The sequence below is a fragment of the Manacus vitellinus genome, unplaced genomic scaffold, assembly GCF_001715985.3.
Source record: "Manacus vitellinus isolate BGI_N305 unplaced genomic scaffold, ASM171598v3 scaffold_23_pilon, whole genome shotgun sequence".
Classification (NCBI taxonomy): domain Eukaryota; kingdom Metazoa; phylum Chordata; class Aves; order Passeriformes; family Pipridae; genus Manacus; species Manacus vitellinus.
This window is the reverse complement of record NW_021939718.1, coordinates 5,795,778-5,815,444: the sequence shown is the minus strand read 5'-3', so window position 1 is coordinate 5,815,444 and position 19,667 is coordinate 5,795,778. Positions and strand designations below refer to the sequence as shown.

General features: G+C 41.3%; 1 long non-coding RNA gene across 1 annotated transcript in view; it reads left to right on the top strand.

Annotated features, from left to right (window-relative positions):
• The window catches only part of LOC108639719, a 45,781-nt gene extending 42,266 nt beyond the window's left edge, over positions 1-3,515 (top strand). Inside the window, exon 3 of the long non-coding RNA XR_001920686.1 lies at positions 3,394-3,515. This is a non-coding gene — a long non-coding RNA (uncharacterized LOC108639719). The remainder of the gene's footprint in view (positions 1-3,393) is intronic.
• The last annotated feature ends 16,152 nt before the right edge of the window (positions 3,516-19,667 follow it).

Genomic DNA, 19,667 nt, shown 5'->3' with positions numbered 1-19,667 from the left:
CTGTATATAGCAGTTCCCAGAGACCACTGCAAAGTTCTAGAGAAAAAAGAATTTTAAAATAACATTTTAAGTACAATTTTTAATCCAACTGATAAATTACAATGTAACTGCACCTGTGGACTTGTTTAAGTAGAATAAATGTGGAATAAATGGAATATTGATATCAAGCAAATATATAACACGATGGATCAGAAATATATTCTTCTCCACGCTATCTATCTTCTAAGTGCTACAGATTTGGGGAAGTGATTCGCCTTGCATCTTGAAATTTGATACACATTCATTTCCACACTATTCCTGATTTATAAGGATTATGAATCAAAGAATCATGAGCCTTGCTAAACCAAGAGAAAGAATTGACTCCTGTGTATTGTGTGCCTGCTCTTTTGAAGAAAGAGAAAACTACGCGATGCCAAGTGCATTGAATTCCTATTGCAATTACTAGTTTAGAGTCTTTCGGTTTAAAATTGCTAATCGTGTAGCAGGTCCCATTGTTACACTACTGACTGGATGTCCAAGTACTTTGTGCTTGACACAAATGTCTGTTCTGAAAATCGGGCCTCAATTATGGAGGCTAAGAAGTATTGAAAGTCTGTCCATTATTTTAATTGTTAAACTCATCTTATAATTGAACATGAAAGTATAATAGAGACATGGATCTCCTTAAAATATGAAGATACATTGAAGAACTCTTGCCCTGTCCTCACAATGTATCCTTGTACCCATGGAATAAACTCTAGTTGGAATTGTTAGCTTTAGAAGGTTTCCCGATAGGTCACATTGCCCAGTTCAGAGATGATATGGGTTTTACTTTTGAGAACTAGAAGAGTTATGAGATGTACTGCCTTGTTCTTTGCCTACAAGGATACTTTGCATCCAAAATTCTTGGTTTGAATCATTCTCAGAAAGGTTCTTGGAGATCTGTTTTGCTTTGCAAAATATTGATTGAAGTATCATCTTTATAATCAATTTATAGTTGTGGATGTACTCCTGTACACTAGTTCAAACTGAGTTTAATAGCCTTTTTTCTATTAAGATATATATATTTTTTGTTGCAAGAAAGAACAGTAATATTCTGTTCACTGAACTACAGGATATCCTGAGTTGGAAGGGACCCAAAAGAAACATGGAGTCCAACTCCTGGCCCTGCACAGGACAGCCCCCAGAATCACACCTGGTTCCCGAGAGCCTTGCCCAAACACTTATTCAACTCTGTCAGGCATGGTGCTGTGACCACTTCCCTGGGGAGTCTGTTCCAGTGCCCAGCCACCCTTTGGGTGACAAATGTTTTCCCAACATCCAACCTAAACCTCTGCTGACACACAGTTTCATGCCATTACCTCAGGTCCTGTCACTGATCCCCACAGAGATCAGTGCCTGGCCCTCTATTGCCACTCAAGAGGAAGTTGTAGACTGTGATGAAGTCTTCTCTGTCTCCCTTCAGCTGAACAGACCAAGCTCCTCATACGGCTTCCCCTCTAGACCCTTCTCCATCTTTATTACTCTTATTTGGATGTTCTCTAATAGCTTAATATCTTTCTTATATTGTGGTGCTCGAAACTGCCACAATATTCAAGGTGAGGCTACCCCAGTGCAGAGCAGAGCTGCACAATCCCCTCCCTTGCCTGGCTGGTGATGCTTAGCCTGATGTCCCCCAGGACACGGTTGTCTCTCCTGGCTGCCACGGCACTGCTGATTTATATTTGACTTGCCATTGACCAGGACCCTCAGGTCGTTCTCCCAGCACTGCTCTCCAGAACATCATTGCCCAGTCTGAACAAAAATCAGTGGTTGCCCCATCCTAGGTGCAGAATCCAGCACTTGCTCTTACTGTGAACTTCATATGGTCTCTCTGCAGGGCCTCTCTGTCTTTGAGGGAATCAACAGTTTCTCTCAATTTAGTGTCATCATCAAATTTATTTAGTGTACCTTTGAGTCCTGTGTTTAAGTAATTTATGAAGATGTTGAAGACCACTAGCCCTGGAATGGAGCCCTGTGGAACCCACTAGTGACAGGTTGCCGATCTGATGTCACCTCATTTGTGCCCAACCTGACAGCCAGCTGCTCACCCACCATGTGATGTGTTTATCCAGCTCTTTGCTGAACATTTTGTCCAGAAGGATCCTATGAGAAACAGTATCAAAAACTTTACTAAAATCCTAAAACTACATCAGCTAGTTTCCCTTGATCCACTAGATGGGTTACCTTGTTGCAAAGGGAAATTAGGTTTGACCAGCAGGACTTTCTCCTCATAAAGCCATGCTGGCTATGACTGATGACTACATTGCTCTTCAGGTATTTTTCAATACCTCCCAGAATAATCTCTTCCATAATTTTCTCAGTCACTAAAGAGAGACTGAGAGGCCTGCAGTTTCCATGGAGGCACCTACGAAAAGTACCCCTGTTTTTTTAATTAAAAGAGGGGGTTATGATATGTGGGATAGAGACTGTCTTGCCCTAGGTGAACCCTCTGACCCAGAAGGAACTTTATCCACCTCATCAGGTGGGTCGGGACAACCCCCAGTGTTAACACAGACGGGGAGATGAACAGACCAAGAGCAGCCCTGCTGAGAAGGACTTGGGGGAGCTGGTGGGTGAGAGGCTGGACGTGAGCCATCGATGTGCACTCACAGCCCAGATATCCAAGTATGTCCTGGGCTGCATCCAAAACATTGTGGGCAACAGGTGAGGGAGGGGATTCTGCCCCTCTGCTCTGCTCTGGTGAGACCCACCTGCAGTGCTGCATCCAGCTCTGGGGTCCCAGCACAGGAAGGACATAGACATGTTGGAGCAACTCCAGAGGAAACCACCAAGGTGATCAGGGGGATGGAGCACCTGTGATATGAGGAAAGGCTGAAAGATGTGGGATTGTTCACCCTGGAGAGGAGAAGGCTTTGGAACCTAATTTTGGCCTCACAATATCTGAAGGGTGCCCCTAAGAAAGATGGAGAGGGACTTTTTACAAGGGCATACAGTGATGTGACAAGGGGGAATGGCTTCAAACTGAAAGAGAGTAGGTTTAGATTAGATACTAGGAAAAAGTTCTTTACTGTGAGGTTGGTAAGGCACTGGAACAAGTTGCTCAGAGAAGTTGTGGATGCCCCATCCCTGAAGGTGTTCAAGGCCAGGTTGGATGGGGCTCTGAGCGACCTGGTCTCATGGAAGGTGTCCAAGGTGTCCTGCTCATGGCAGGGAGGTTGGAACTGGATGATCTTTAAGATCCCTTACAACCCACACCACTCTATGGTTCAATAGTCAGTCTGTCCAGCTTCAGGTCCTCATACCTGTCGTATAATGTACTAAACCTATTTGTCAACCACCAGTCTTCAGGAAGAACAGGAGCCTTCTTTCTTGTGTGTGCACTGACAAGGTTCTGATCTTTGTATTGAACAGACTTCTGAGTTACTGCTTGACATGCTGCAGAGCCCACCTGCATCTCTGCTGTCATGGCAGGTCAAGACTCCTGAGAGTGCGAGGACAAAAACAGGCTGCACAGCATTGGTGAGGATGAGCAAGACATAGGTAAGATATTCTCAGAGACTCTGCAGTCTCAGGAGTCTCAACATGGATTTTAAACAACATCATTAGATGTATTTGATGCTTTTGAACATCAGATAAAATAGCAGATATGTCTATAAAAAGAAGATAATTTGATTTTCCAAAAGGAACTGGTGAATCTGAGCTATGGATTCAAACTTTGTGTGCCCCACTCTGGATAATTTTAAAGAGTTTTTTAGAGATTGGAGTCTTTGTAATGTATCTAAACTTGATACTCTAAAAATGTAGTAACATTTGAAAGCCTGTAACTCTTAATTTAGTGGAGCAGTATACAAGATGCTCATAAAATGACAAAGCTTTAAAACAATCTGGACCAACTTCCATACAGAGAAAAATAATTCTAAATTGTATTACTAATTTCATATAAATTTACAATCCAGAGGATATAGCCATTAAAATATAAATGTGACATAGGATGCTTCTGAAGCTAAGGAAGAAAATCCTTTTGCAAATGGGCATGTCTTGTAGTATATGAAATGAGTGATTAAGTAGGGGTCCTAGGCTGGTACACAAAGATACAAGAGTGCTTGGAAAGGATTAATAGCAGGTAAATGACCTCATGCTTTCTGTTTTTCTTGGTAACATACAAATGATTAAATACAAAAAATATTTTGATTTACTGGATTAAATTGTATCATGTGTTATAATTATGCATTTCCTGATTATAATTGTACACCTTCTCAGAGTAGCTGATGTGATGGAGAAGTGAACTGACCTTTTATTTCAGATTTAACAGTCCTCGTTTAAGGATGAGTGAAGGATCTGTGTCCAAATTAATTATTATATTAATAATGAGATAAGCTATATATTTGCTTTTCATTGGCACTACAGATTATCAGTTATTCAGTACACTCTGTTATGTGTAGTAGTCATTACTTAGTGACTAATTACAGTGATGATTTGTGTGATATTTGAAATCTTGGTCACTTTGTTCATTGTTGCCATGAAATGTGGATAACTTCATGTACAGTCTGTATGATGGTATTGCATGCTGTATGATGCAAACACATATTAGCCTGACATTTTCTGATCCTCTTTTTGACAGCGTCTTGGAGATACTTGTAAATTATCAATGTCCTTGATTATCAGTGAATATTCCTCAGCTCACTTTTTAGTTCACTAATTTATATGTGTAATTTCTATGTGGAGTCAAGGGAAAACAACATTTTTCCATGAAAAGCTTTATTGACTGATGGAAATTTGAGAGACGGGAGCAAGAATTCAGTTGGTGGGTAGTTGTCATAGCCAGTGTACATATTAGAAAACCAAACTCTAATTTTGGGAGAACAAGGTCTGTGATTTCTTTCAGAATTCAATTTTGAAAGACAAAATTCTGGCTAGTCCTCAAGGTACTAGTGCACTTTTTATCCTTTCTGGAGCCAAACAAAATATTTAGTGTATTTTAAAAAAGTGTTTTGAACTACTAATTTTAGGAGCTGTGTATAGCAAGTGACACGAAAATATGCCAGTAGACATCTACTGTGTGCTGTTGTTATATACACATGCTATTACCAGAATTCTCTTGGCTGACAATAGCTTTAAACAAACTGTTGGGGTGTGTTGGATGTGATTTGAGTGTGCCTGCTAAACTCTGCTTCTCAGGACTGAGGCAGGGATCCCCTGTGGGCCTTGAAGGTACAAATTCAGCAGTGGCTTTCCTGAGTCACAGCTGCACAGATACTGAGCTGAACAAGAAGCAACCATCAAACTGCGTGCCTGAAATATTAGGTGCCTCTAAGATTTACTTAGCAGTGTGTTTACACAGAGGTCACGAGGCTTGAATGTTTTGACTGAAAATCTGCTGACGACTTACTTCAGATATCTAAATCCTTTTATGGGTCTGAGTCATAGGCTTGGATCTGCAACGTGAAAGCTGTGAGCAGACTGCTGCATCTTTACAGGGACGAGGTTCTGGATTGACAGTCATTATTAGATTCATGATTAACTACTAGATGACTTGTCAACCTCTGATGGGAAGAGTTAAGTATCATGATCTCCCAGTAGACTCTATTCTGTGGACTAAAATGGTGCATAGGTCTGGAGCAGATTCTCTTCTCCCTTTCTCCCCTTCCAGGAAGATGAATTTCACCCACAGGGATTGGGAGCTCACAAGGACTGAGAAGTAGCATTGGCAATACTAATTTTCTAACATGAGTTAAGACCAACATTTCTCCTGAGTTAAACAAGGAAAGAAGGCTCTAGTGAATCAGAGGATGAATCAAACATCATGAGTATAAACAAAATAAATAATCATTTGAAAGAAGGCAAGCACTTTATACCACTAAGACAATAAATACAGAGAGATCAGTGAGAGATTTGTGATCCACTCTGTATTCTGCTGTTCTTTTTATTTTTATTAGTTTAGGTGGTGATGTTTACTCACAAGTTTACACTAAATGGAAACATGGTATTCATGAATCATTGATCTTAGTTTGGTATTAGGAATGAAAATCAAATGCTCATTGGAAAAATGATAATGCAGAACCTAATTAAGCAAATATGTGAAAAGATATACAAGAAGAAACACAGATCATAAAACATCTCCTATTTTAGAATTGCTAAACAACACCAAATACCTAGCCAGGGGGCTGCAGATCAGGCTGCAGCATGTGCCTCATTTTGTGAAAACCAGAAAGCTCTTATACCCAAATCTTGCACAGTCTGCATAAGACAGGATGTTTGCAAGACCCTTTGGGCTGATCAGAAAGAATGAAGCTTCATTATTCACTCTCTCATGTGCCAGTGGCATGTGGCAAGTCTGGAGTATTCTGTCTGTGGTCATACCTGTGAACACAACCTAGTAACTTCTCTTCCACATCTTTATGGTGGTTTGCTAGACCCACTCCTCATCCACTGCCCTGAGCTACTTAGGCGGAAAGAGTCATAGAATCACAGAATCAAAACTGGGTTGGAAGGGACCTCTGAGATCATCAAGTCCAACCCTTGATCCACTACCACTGCGGTTACTAGACCATGGCACTAAGTGCCACATCCAGTCTCATCTTAAAAACCTCCAGGGATGGAGAATCCGCCACTTCCCTGGGCAGCCCATTCCAATCCCTGATTACCCTTTCTGTAAAGAATTTCTTCCTAATATCTAACCTAAACCACCCCCGGCAGAGCTTAAGACCATGCCCTCTTGTCTTACTGATAGCTACCTGGGAGAAGAGACCAACCCTCACTTGGCTACAACCTCCTGTTGGGAAGTTGTAGAGAGTGATGAGGTCTCCCCTGAGCCTCCTCCTCTCGAGGCTGAACAGCCCCAGCTCCCTCAGCCTCTCCTCATAGGACTTGTGCTCAAGTCTCTTCACCAGCGTCATTGCTCTTCTCTGGACCTGCTTCAGAACCTCAATATGCTTCCTGAACTCAGGGACCCAGAGTTGGACACAGCACTCCAGGTGTGGCCTCTCCAGTGCTGAGTACAGTGGAAGAATCACTTCCCTGGTCCTGCTGGCCAGCACTGTTCCTGATCCAGACCAGGATACCATTGGCCTTCTTGGCCACCTGGGCACACTGCTGGCTCATGTTCAGCTTCCTGTCAATCCAAACTCCCAGGTCCCTTTCTGTCTGGCTGCTTTCCAGCCACTCTGTGCCCAGCCTGTAGCACTGCATGGGGTTGTTGTGGCCAAAGTGCAGGACCCGGCACTTGGCCTTGTTGAACCTCATCCTGTTGGAATCTGCCCAACTCTCCAGCCTGTCTAGATCCCTCTGCAGAGCCCTCCTGCCTTCCAGCAGATCAACACTCCCCCCCAGCTTAGTGTCATCTGCAAATTTGCTGATGGTGGACTCAATCTCCTCATCCAGATCACCAATAAAGATATTAAACAGAACTGGGTGCCACGGTCCAGGTTTGGATGGTGACGACGACAACAATAAGGGGTCTTTGCAAGGCGGAAGGTCTGAGGCTATCACAAGTTTATTGAAGGAGGGTGCTGCCTTTTATAGGGCTCAGGGGGAAGGTGCTGGAAGAAAAGGTGGAGCATGGGATGGACAGATGAGGGGATGAACCAAAGGGTGAATTAGGAAAGGTAGAAGGGACATGGAGATAACTGGAGACCAATGGTAGCTAACTCCACACTGTGGCAAATCTTAGCCAGTCAGAGAGAGGAACAAGAGAACAGGGGGTGAACAAGTGTGAACATGTCTGAGCAATAGGAATAAATGGGATCCATTGGTATATGCATGGATTAACAATTTTATAAACATTCTAAAGTCCTTAAAATCAGTTAGTAGTGTCTTCTCCTAGCTTCCATAAACTTCTGTCCACTTTTGGAACTTTTTCCGCTCTGATATCTCGTCCTCCACAACTGGGCCCAACACTGATCCCTGGGGGACACCACTAGTGACCAGCTGCCAACTGGATGCAGCCCCGTTCACCACCACTCTCCGGGCCTGGCCATCAGCCAGTTCTTAACCCAGCACAGGGTGCCCCTGTCCAAGCCATGGGCTGCCAGGTTTTTCAGGAGAATGCTGTGGGAGACGGTGTCAAAGGCTTTGCTGAAGTCCAGTAGACACATCCACAGCCTTCCCCTCATCCAGCAGGCAGGTCACCTGATCATAAAAGGAGGTCAGGTTGGTCAGACAGGACCTGCCCCTCCTAAACCTGTGCTGGCTGGGTCTGATCTCTTGTCCATCCTGTAGGTGCTGTGGGATTGCACTTAGGATGATCTGCTCCATAACCTTGCCAGGAACTGAGGTCAGGCTGACAGGCCTGTAGTCTCCCCTGTAGTTTCAAAATGAAGGAAAGAGGTGAAACTTGCTACATCTTGCCCTTCCTTGCTCAGTGGAATTGCAGTCACTGAGGTCTTGAATCCTGTGGCTTTATTAATGTTGTGCTTTGTGAATGACATCAGAAAAAATTATGTACACCACCAGTAGACTTGACTTCTCTTCCTAATCCACACAATTGCTGCACTGACTGCCAACAGACAGCCCATGGGGAAACCTGTAAGATGTAAGGTCCATCATAAGATCTACAGTAACTGACCAAGATATTGGACATACATGAGCATGTGATGTGTTTCATAAAGTGGCCTCTGGCTGAACCTGTGGCTGTATTTTCTGTCTGGATGAACCGTGCATTTGGTCTTGAACCTTACCTTGGGGCATCCTTTGCATATGCAAGATGCATATAACCTTTATGCCTGTAGATGGAAGGTAAGAGCTATTGACATAGAGCAGCAGAGGTCTGCTCTGTGCACAGCTGTAGTTTACGTAAGTGTATATATAAATAAATAAATGTACAAATATTTTCATTTGAAATTAGTGTATTCTCCATGAAGGATACTTAGAATCCCGTATAGCTTTTTTTCTGACTCATAAGTAATTGAGTGGAAGAAATCAGAATCTAGTATGAAAAGTCCACATGATCACAATTGCTTAAGATTGTCTACAGGTCTTTTTGTTGTATTGAAATATACCATTTTTCTTCCCCTTTTTTTTTTTTTGGTTGGTTGTTTGTTTGGTTGGGGTTTTTTAACCTTTTTATTATAGTGTTATTATTATTATTCTTAATTGACTCCACCTTGGCCCAGAATCAGCATTTCTAGAATATCCAAAATTACATATTTATGGAACTGAAGTACTAAAGGTGTACAATTTGTTCTTTAAAATTTGGCTCCCCTTGTAGTCTTCACTTATAAACCCAGATAAATAGAAGAACATGTGCCTGGCTGAAACGCAGAATCCTTGCTTTTCTGCCTAATTGCTTCCTCATTGCAGTCCTCTTCCAACACTTCCCCTTCTGCTTTTTTTTCAAGACTGTGAAGACATTTCTGCCTGGCTTCATATTTGGCAGATGATTGAAGATAATTGCTATATAAACTTGGTTACCACTTAGGGACCCTGTAAGACAATAGCTACCCAAGCTTCTGCAGGATGTCAAGACAAGGACTTGGCCAGAATAAATCTTGTTCCTGTTAAACTTAATCTTTTATATGGAACATTTTTGATAAGTCAGTAGGAAAAAAAAATCACATTTTAAATAACACACTCAACGTACCCCAGCCAAGAATCCAGGGACTAATTTGCTTAAGGTCAAATGGCAGGCTTGTGCAGGTAGGCAAGCATGCTTACCAGAGGAGGAAAATGCTGAACCAGCCATTACAGGCAGTGCCAGCTGTGGCATATGCCAGCACTGGCACTGTTTTTCTAGGCAGATATACATCAGCTATCTAACTGTTCCAAGAGATGTGAATCAGTCTTGTTAATTATCAGAGAACATGGTCAATTGCTTTCTTATAGTTTTGATTTATTACTTTTTGCTCCAAATCTTACAAACCAGAACAAACAGCATACTCTGGTTGCTTATATGTTAGTGTTTCCTATGCAGTAATTGATATATATACTACTTGCACGTGAATACACTCGTTCTGTAGTACTACCTTCAAAGGTAATGCTTTGGCCATGTCAGAAGAATTTTGTCTGGATGACAGATTCAGAAATGTACATAGCCTATCCAATTTTATCTGAAAAGTGCTTTTTAAAACATAGAAGTCTAGAGAATTTAGCAAGAAAAGGTTGACATTTAACCTGTGTTTGCATAGGAACTGCTTATTAGCACTAGAGCTATAAAGGCAAAGATTTGCTGTTTATACATATAACAAAGCCACTGTGGCCTCCCACTCACCTGGCCCCAGGGGAAACAAGCTATTATCCAGAAAAAAATGTTGTCTCTCCTAGTAAGGTCTTTTGTCTGTATAGCTACTTCGGGTAGGGTTTTATATTCTTCTTAACTTCAGTGTCTTCCCAAACAAATTCCTTGTAGTGTAAAGCTAGATGAGTATTGGATTTTCACTTGTAATATCTGCACTTAGAGGTTATTTCCTTGTGTCAGACTTCCCTGTGTTAAGGAAACTTTGTTGTCTGACCATTCAGGAGCCACTCTGGAAGTTATACGTACACCACCTGAGCTGGGACCTGAGCTGGGACTGAAGCCCCTTGGCAGTGGTGACTCCAGGTAGCTGATGGAGGCCCTGCTTGACCCTCAACATATTCCACTCTCACACAGTCTGACCAGGTTTCCTTACCAACTCGACCCCAGGTTTCCCACAGCAAAGTCTCAGATCTCTGGATCCTTAAAGTAATTTTGTCAAGGTGCAACAACAGAATAACATCTCGAGCTGGTGCTTCTGAGGGGGGACCCTGAACAAAGGGACCTCTGGACCTTATACCATCACAGTCTGTATGGGGGTAAGTGTGGGGTCTTCTTGTTGAGTCCTTGGCTCCTGTGGTGTCTCTGAGTTCCCTCACCTGGCTGTGCACAGGTCCCTGTGCCTTTCATTATGCAAAGGGTCAGAACTAGTTCATGGCCTCTTGCCTGGGGCTCCTACTACCCGTAGGCTTTCTCACTGCAGCTGCACACAGAGCTACCTGCATTGCAGGTACTCAACACCAGAGACATAACTCCTTCTAGTTTCCTAGCAGATACCCCTCCTTAGGTATGATCTTTTGGCTCAAATTGCCTTCTGAAATGTTTCATTTGAACTGATTCTTCTCCTTAGCCTCTTCACCTAGTCAACTGCAAATTTTCTAGGAGATTCCTGCCACAGATAATATCACATTGTGAAGAGGAACAGTCTATAATATTTCATTAATATAATACAATTCACCATTTGTTTGGTATTGAGTCGGTTGCTATACAATTGCCTGCTAGAATGAACTCTGGGCTGTTTCCAATAGTCTGACTCATCACTTACTAGCCACGGCACTTAGGTGAACTTATGTGTGCTGAGATATGCACTACAGCAAAGAAAACTCAAGCTGGGAGCTGAAACAAAACCCTTCAGCAAACCTCTGAAGAATGGTAGAAGTGAGAGGTTTCTGTAGAGCACATCCTACAGGAGACTATTTTTAAGCCAGCAAACTGGCCCAAGTCCTCATTTCCAGTGTTTGGCAGAAGTTGCCAGTGCAGCCTGTTAGGAGTCTCCTTGACACAACTTCGGTAAACTTTGGCTTTCCTTGACAAGGTCTGGAAGCAGTTTGTGAGTGCAGTCTAGGAATTGTTCCAAGTGCACAGTGTGGCTGAAGGTGAGAAGGAGGACAAAGGTAGATGAAGAGCTCTCTACTGATTTGTTCAGCACTGTGGAGGTATTGAGTATGAGGTTTGTCTCAGGAAGACAGGAGCAAAGACCTTTTATTGCCTTAAGGAGTCTGCTAGCAATGTTCCATCTCTTCTGAGGAAGGTATTTGTATTCATTGAAGTTCCTCACTTGCAGACTTACAGCATAGGCTCAGTATATCTGGGCTAGCAGAGCAGGGTAGAGTAGATCTGGTCTAAATAGCACTTCGACCTTACACTTTTCATTTAGTGAAGGACATCTTGGATATACCTGCTGGTAGCACATGCTGGTCAACTTGTTGAGCAACCATGTTTTGAGTGGGGTTGGTGAAATCAGTTGCCTGCTCCTGGATCTGCTGGCCTGAAGTACAAGCTCTCCAAAGTTGTGCTAGTCCTTAAGGCAACAAAATTTACTTTGCCTAATCTGCTGAAAAAAATGTGGACAGGATCTGGTCAGAAGAGAAGCTGGGACTGGTAGGTAGTGTAGTGTGCTTTGGACCTGAGGAAGTTTATCTATAATTTCCTACTGGTGCTTTGCTTCCCAGTTGGTAAAGTTTTGGTAAAAACAGGTATTAAAATCAAAGTGACCTTGGGAAGTGAATTTGAACATGGTTGGAGAGTATTTGTGTAGAAAATGTTAACTTCATTAAAAAAATTGAGTTTGGGCAGGTCCTTCGGAGACCATCTAGTCAAACCTCATACCCAAACTGGATTAAGTGGCTCAGAGGCTGGTCTGGCTGAGGCCAAGACACCTGCAAGGATGGATTTTCTATATCTTTTTGGGGCATTTGTGCTGGTGCTTAACCAGTCCCCTGGTGAACATTTTCTCCTTATATCCAACCATAATTGCTTTGTTGCAAACTGGGACACTTGACTCTCTTTTCCTCATGGAGCATTAGAGAAGAGCCTGTTTTCATATTTTTTTATAATCCTTTCTATTTTAATGATGAAAATTGTCTGTACATGGCTGCTGTTGTTCCATGGGGTGGGACTGTTGTTCCCAGGATGCAGGTTATCAGTTGGGCATGTCCCACATTTGCCCACTGTGGCTCTGGCTTTCCTACAGCTTTTTCTATTGAATGGGTGGCAAAATCAGAGCTCAATACAAAATCACTTAGTTTGTGCTATGCCCAGGATGATCTTAAGTCAGCCTGTGACTCTAATGATATATATTGAATATTTCTATAAGATAAATACACTTTCTTTGCTCCAGTAGTGAGGTCGCCCATTTGAAGTGACTGAATTATTATTTTAAGCTGATACTACACTGTAGAAAACTATCATGTGCCTTTGTGCTATTTCTAGTTCCATTCACCATGCTGGTGGAGCTCAGTAAGATCTCCATATCTGGGCAGGAATGGGGTAGGTTTAGGAACTGGTTGCTTTGTTCAGCATTTTCCTTGCAAAACCTAGAGGAAGCCAGTGCAGTCTGTCTGCAAGGTTTCTTATTACATACTGTGTTGTGTGGTTTCCCTATGGAAAATATATGGCTGGAAATAATGTCCTGTGTTGAACCACTAGAATGTAAAGAATTTGGGAATTTGGTTTCCTTCCATAGCTCTGTATTCACTCTTTAGAAGAAAACCTCATCAGAAACAAAAGGCTCTTTGACTGGGGTTATTATCTTCTTTATTTTTGCTCCTTTATTATACTGGGATTATTATCTCCTTTATTTGCTATTTACATAGCAGTCTTTTCTAATATTCTAAGAATGTTCAGTAATTTTTCATAAGAAAGGAATTGCTGTAGAGTCTGAATGTTAGAATAAAAACTTGCATGTAAATAGATTCTATTTTGTAAATAAAATATTATAAAAATTGTAAGATCATGAAATGCAGCTCAGAAAAGAAGACATTTTCATTCTTTGATAATGTACATGCTGTACATGGAGGTCACAAAGGAATAAAGGGAAAAACACTGAAATAATCAATCTTCCAGTTGAATGATGTTCCTGAAATGAACATTTTAACTTGGTTTATATGCTGTGAATTCTCAAATCCTTAATTCTTTACCTCAGGAAACCAGAATTGTTTGACAAGAACATGACTGACATTTATAAACAGCAAATAATATGGTTTCAAAATACAGTCTTCAAGAAAGCCCATACAACCATTAGTAGAACATTAGAATTCTTTCCCACTAGTTCTGTGTTTTGGCAAGATGTTTCCTTGGATGCTGGGAACCATCAACTGCAGATGGACTGGAACAACCCAAGAGGGAACATCCGAAGTGATTTTTTGCACGTTGCTGTAAGTCACTCTTCTGTTTTAAATTAGCGAGATCTAAAACATCGTGGTAGCAGATGTCCATCTCTGAGACCAAACATTTCAGAATGGAAATCTCTCTGTGTGTCTCCTGCTCTGCATACATAATATTAACAGCACACAAACATATCTAATAAAATTTTACACCTATGTTGAATTACTGAACTTTATTTGAATTTTATTTACACAAAAGTTAATAGTATTAAGAGAGTTATTAACATTAAAAGTGTTAAAAAACTCGTCATGCCTGACTAAGGGCCTATGAATATATGTGATAGTCAAAATAATGAATATACGTGATAGTCAAAATAATCATTCCTTATCTTTTTTGTTTTGCTACCCATATTCATTACTATAGAGGAATATGACTTATCCTTTGGCCAAAAGCTTCTCATTTTTGCATGAAAACCTGTGTTTCACAAAACGTGGGCCATAACAGGATCAGGGGAAGTGAATGCTGGAACATATTTTGTGTAGGATCAAATAAAAATACTTTAAGTTTCCCAAAAAAAGTTTATATTCCCCTCAAGTAAGGTGAGTTTCGCACATGGTATTGGCATTTAATAGTGATTGAAAATGGTCAGGGATTACACTTATCACAAGATGAAGCTTCTCATTTGACAATCAGAAATTAATCAGAAGCATTAATTAGACCAATGATCTTAATTTTCTCAATTTATTCTAGAAATTTAGAATAGATCTTACATTTTCAAAAGGTGAAGAAGGAATCTGGAAAACATAACACAGAAGCATACACACATTCCTTTTTTCCCTTTCAAATAAATATTTTAAAAACAATAGGTTTTTTATTAACTTGAACAATACCAAAATGCAGCACGCTTGAGAAGAATGACTATCTTAATACTGAGAGCTGGGAGAGTTAACTTCAGACAGTGACCTGAAAAACACATGTAGACTCACAATCCTTTATTTTATTTGCACTCATGGCAGTGTTTATCTGCGGGAACTGCCTGAGAGGAGTAAGCAATTTTTGAGGACTCCCCATAACTAGTGTTAGTTTGCTGTTTCCATTTCAACCCAGGTGTTTAGCTGGTGTGTGGAATCCTGAGAACTACTGAGAGCAAGAGAAACTTGAGCAAGTTCTATGCTTTGAGACTTTTTTTTTTAAATTAGAACAAGATCAAGTTTCTGTCTCTGAGTACGAAGAAACAGGAGGAAATTGGAAAATTTCTTCCATGAAGTAGCATTCATTTGTAGGGATTTGTGGTATTTTTCCTTTCTTTGAATATCTGTTGTACTTTTTTGGTGTCTTGTCCACCTTTTTATCTCTTCTAGTACTAGAAGCATTGCATTGGAGACTGAGTGCCTCTGTCTCTTTCTCAGTCCTCTTCAGTTGCTCATGAGTGTCTTTGAGTCATCCTAGTAGGAATCTGGCAGTATCATGCATCCCACTGCCTCCTCCATGCATTTGATGCACCCTCCACCCGTGATGATCCCTTCAGAGACATGCCCACATTTTTCATCCTGGCAGACAGCCCACTTTCCCACTAAGTTGGCTCTGGGGATGGCCCATTGATGTCTTCTAAGGAGTCATGTAAACCTGCTTCTTTTGCTGTTCATATGAAAGTCTTCCCCTGCATTTTCCTCCTTCTGTTTGCACATCATTTTATGATTTGGCCCCCTTTCCCATTATTTTATGTCTATCATCCTTATACTACCTTCTATTTCATCCCTTGCCTATTTTTCTTATTTCTTCTCCACCCTCTTCTGGGAAGAGTTGCTTCATAGTTCTCATTTTCTGTTTTCCCTTAGTACAGCCAATTCCTTCCTTGAGGATATCTTTGCTTTGGTAGTTTTATTCCTTCTTTTCTTCTGTTCTTACATTTTTCCAGAGGCAATCCATCTAAGCCACGGTATTCTTTTGCTCTTCTCGACTAAGTACCTCTCAGTCTTGAGTTACCTACCTATTTTCTGCTGCTTCACAATGATAAATCTCTACTGAATTCTGTTACTCTCTCTGGTTGCGTTTAAGTCTTGAGTCTCATAATTTGTTGCCTTGGTTAGGCCAAATTTTTCAAAATAATGGTTTGTGCCAGATACTCCTCTGTAGACACAATGGATATCTCTCTCTTTTTTGTCATGCCAAATCTTAGGTCATCTCCAGGTGTCTTTTTTTGTGTTTTATCACTGCAAACTTCTTCCTTTTTGCTGGCCTTAAAAAAGAAAAACAGTATCTCCCAATATTTCTTTCATGGTCTTCACTTTACTAGCATGGTGGCTTGACTACGGTTGTATGCCAGGTATCCACAAAAGCTGCTCTATCACTGCCCTCTGCAACTGGACAGGGGAGAGAAAATTTAGCAAAAGGCTAAATTTTGAGTTGAGATAAGGGCAGGAAAGGTCATTCACTAATCACCATCATGGGCAAAAGAGAATTGACTTAGGGAAATTACTTGAACTTGTTAGCATTCAAAATCAGAACACCTCCCCCTCACTCCTCTCTCCTTCCTGGGCTCTACCTCCTTCCTTCCAGCAGTGCAGCAATAGAAGGGAGATAGGAATGGGCGTTACAGTCAGTTCATCACAGTTTGTTTCTGCCACTGCTTAGGGAGAGGAGTCCTTCCCTTGCTCCAGTGTGGGGTCTCTCCCATGGGAGACAGTCCTCCATAAATTTCTCCAACATGAGTCTATCCAATGGGCAACAGTTCTCCACAAACTGTTGCACTTGGGGTCACTTTTCCATGGGGTACAGTCCTTTAGGAACAGGCTGCTCCAGCATGGGTCCCTCATAGGTTCAGAAGTCCTACCAGGAACCTGCTCCAGCGGCAGTTCCTTACTGAGTGGGTCTGCAGGTCCCTGCCAGGAACCTGCTCCAGCACAGGCTTCCCATGGGTTCACAGCTCTTTCTTGAGCATCCACCTGACCCAGCATGGGCTCTTCCACGGGCTACAGGTGGATGCACCCTGGTGGTCCTCCACAGGCTGCAGGGGCACAGCTGCCTCACTATGGTCTGCACCACGGGCTGCAGGGGGATCTCTGCTCTGGAACCTGGAGCACCTCCTGCTCCTCCTTCTTAACTGGCCTTGGGGTCTGCAGAGCTGTTCCTCTCACATATTCTCACTCTGTTCTTCTCTTCTATGCTAAAAATATTTTTCTGTCTTAAATATGTTGTCCCAGAGGCATTACCACTGTCATTGATGGGTTCAGCCTTGGCCAGCAGTGGATCTGTCTTGGAGCTGGCTGGCATTGACTTTATTGAGTGGGGCAGGAAGCTTCTGGCATCTTCTCACAGAAGCCCCCCTGTAGTCCCACTCCTACCAAAACCTGGCAATGCAAACCCAATAAAACTAGTCATTTTTCATCAAATGGAGCATGAATGACATAATTATGAAAGTTATGCTTCTTTCCTCCTGCATGACAAAAGTAGCTGAGCTCCTGCTTTAAATCTGAAATTTGATGATGTTAACTGTGGAAACTCAAGCTGTACAATTAGTTGTCACCTTTTGCAAAATTAAAGGCAAATATATGGGATCATATGTAAAATTCAATTACTAGCATCTGTTTCAGTACTATATTGTAGGGGAACAAAAGGAGAAAGATAGATTCAGAAAGGTCCACGGCTAGGTAGTATTGATTAATACAACTCCATTGCTAGGGAGATGTTCCTCTACTCAGGACATTGCCATTAGAATTGGAAAGATTTTTTGCAAAACAGCAATTTAGGTCATGAGTAACATCTGAATGTTGTCAAACACAAACACCTGCACCTATTAAAACATCAAGACTTAGAAGAGAATGAACTGGATAGTCTACAATTTTCAAGAAGTTCCAGCTTTGGCCATTTAAGAACCAAGTAAAACTCAGATTTTTGGGCAGGCACATCCATGTTCAACATTCAACAAGCAGTCATAGTTCCCAGTGACAGATCACTGCTTAGTCCTCACTGAATCTGGATGACAGAGGTTGTGCACCAGGCTAGGCAGAAATTGATATTCCAGAAATAATGCTTTTACCACAAGTTTATACATTTATGTTTGTTTTGATGAAAATGAAAGGCCCAGATTTTCACATAGTCCCTGTGATTTGAAAATAACTTCAAAATGGTAATTCCAAGTGTCAGTCCTCATAATGCTGTTTCTGACTTTTAAACCAGATAATCCAAAATTATCACCCTTAGAAGGCAACTGAAATAGTTCTTTTTTCCTGCTAAATATTAGAGCTCACCTGCAAGATTCCTTTCAAATGACCAGTTCTACAAATGATTAATAACAGGAGCATTTGCAACAGATTAACTGTTAAACTCCATTCTGCCTACCAAAGAACACAGATTTTTGCACTCCTTTTATTGAACAATATGCAGTTTATTGCTTCAAAAATTATCGTTTCAATTTATTGCAGTGAGATGTGGCCCTCTTTGAAGGAATTAACACTGAAAGTGAAAATTCTTATCATCCTCTGTCTTGCCTCACTTTTTCTCTTTGTCTTACTGAGCAGTCTGCTTCTACTGCTGCAGGAAGCTTTCTTGTAGCAACCTTATGTTTGACCTTTCTCATGGCACAGGTTACTCAAGGCAATCAGGACTGTGATTTGGAGGACAGCGCTATGTGTGGCCATTTAAGCTGTAAGTTAATTCTGCTTCTTGAATCATCATTAAACATCTTACAAAGATTCCTGCACTGAGAGAGGGGTGTATATTTGCTAGTGAGTAAGCAGTATGATAAAGGCTTTGAGCCACTGGTGCTGCTCCTGGGAAGGAGACGCAGTGTTGCAGGACAAGGTGTTGACCTTGGTGACAAGCCATAATTTTCAGATCATGTTTCAACGAATCATGTGCTTCCTCCCTCCTTCCCTTTTCTAGCATTTCCATCTCCTTTGCCCAGGGAAGAAACTCAGACATTTTCTGTATTGCTACACAAGGACATTCACATTCATATTCATTTTCTTCTCTTCCATGAGTTTTTCCCTTGAAATACAATTTTGAGCAGAGTTTAGAGGAGAGAGGGCTGCTGCAGTACAAGATGTTAATTGGCATGAGCAATGACAACAGGAGTAGGTCTCTCAGTGAGGTTTCTGGTTTGCTCAGTCACAGAGTAATACAGAAATTCTCTTGGATTCTTGAATGCTACAGATGGAAAAGTCATATTCGGTCATCTGGTTCATCCATCTCAGAGCACAGGGTTATTCAGCAGGACATATGTTTCTAATATTTTGTCCAACCTATTTCTGTAGTCTGGGTGATGAGTCATGGGGCTTTCACCGTCCCCAAAGGAACAATATTCTACGGCTAATCAAATTTTAATGCTGGGAATATTTTTTCCTGCTAAAGGTTTTCAATGTGTTAATTTTATTTTGTTACATTTGCTTATCTCTCCTAAACATTCCTCCCAGTTCTTGTTTTTAAGTTCTTCATCCATATCTTTGCTTGTATCAGATCATGGTATTTTAAACAAGGCAAGTTGTTGACGCCTATCTTTATTTTTACCTGGCACATTGCCGTATAAAACCTTGTGTTCATTATTGTATCATTTAATCTTCAGACTTAAACATTTCAGAGAGTTGAGCTGTATCAGAGAACTGTATGAGGTAAAAATACTCATACCCCCTTCCATGTTAATATAATCAATACAGTCATTCACTTGAAGCTCTACATGCCTATGTTTGAAGCAAGGCTGGGAAATTTGGCATGAAGCGTGGGTGCTTACAACCAAGGTGTGTCTCTTGACATCACTGAAAAATGTATTTTAGACAAATGATAAATCCAAAAAAAGAAGTCATCTCTCAGGGGTGCAGTGGGAATTTGTCAGAGTTTGGCTGTTGCCTTCTGA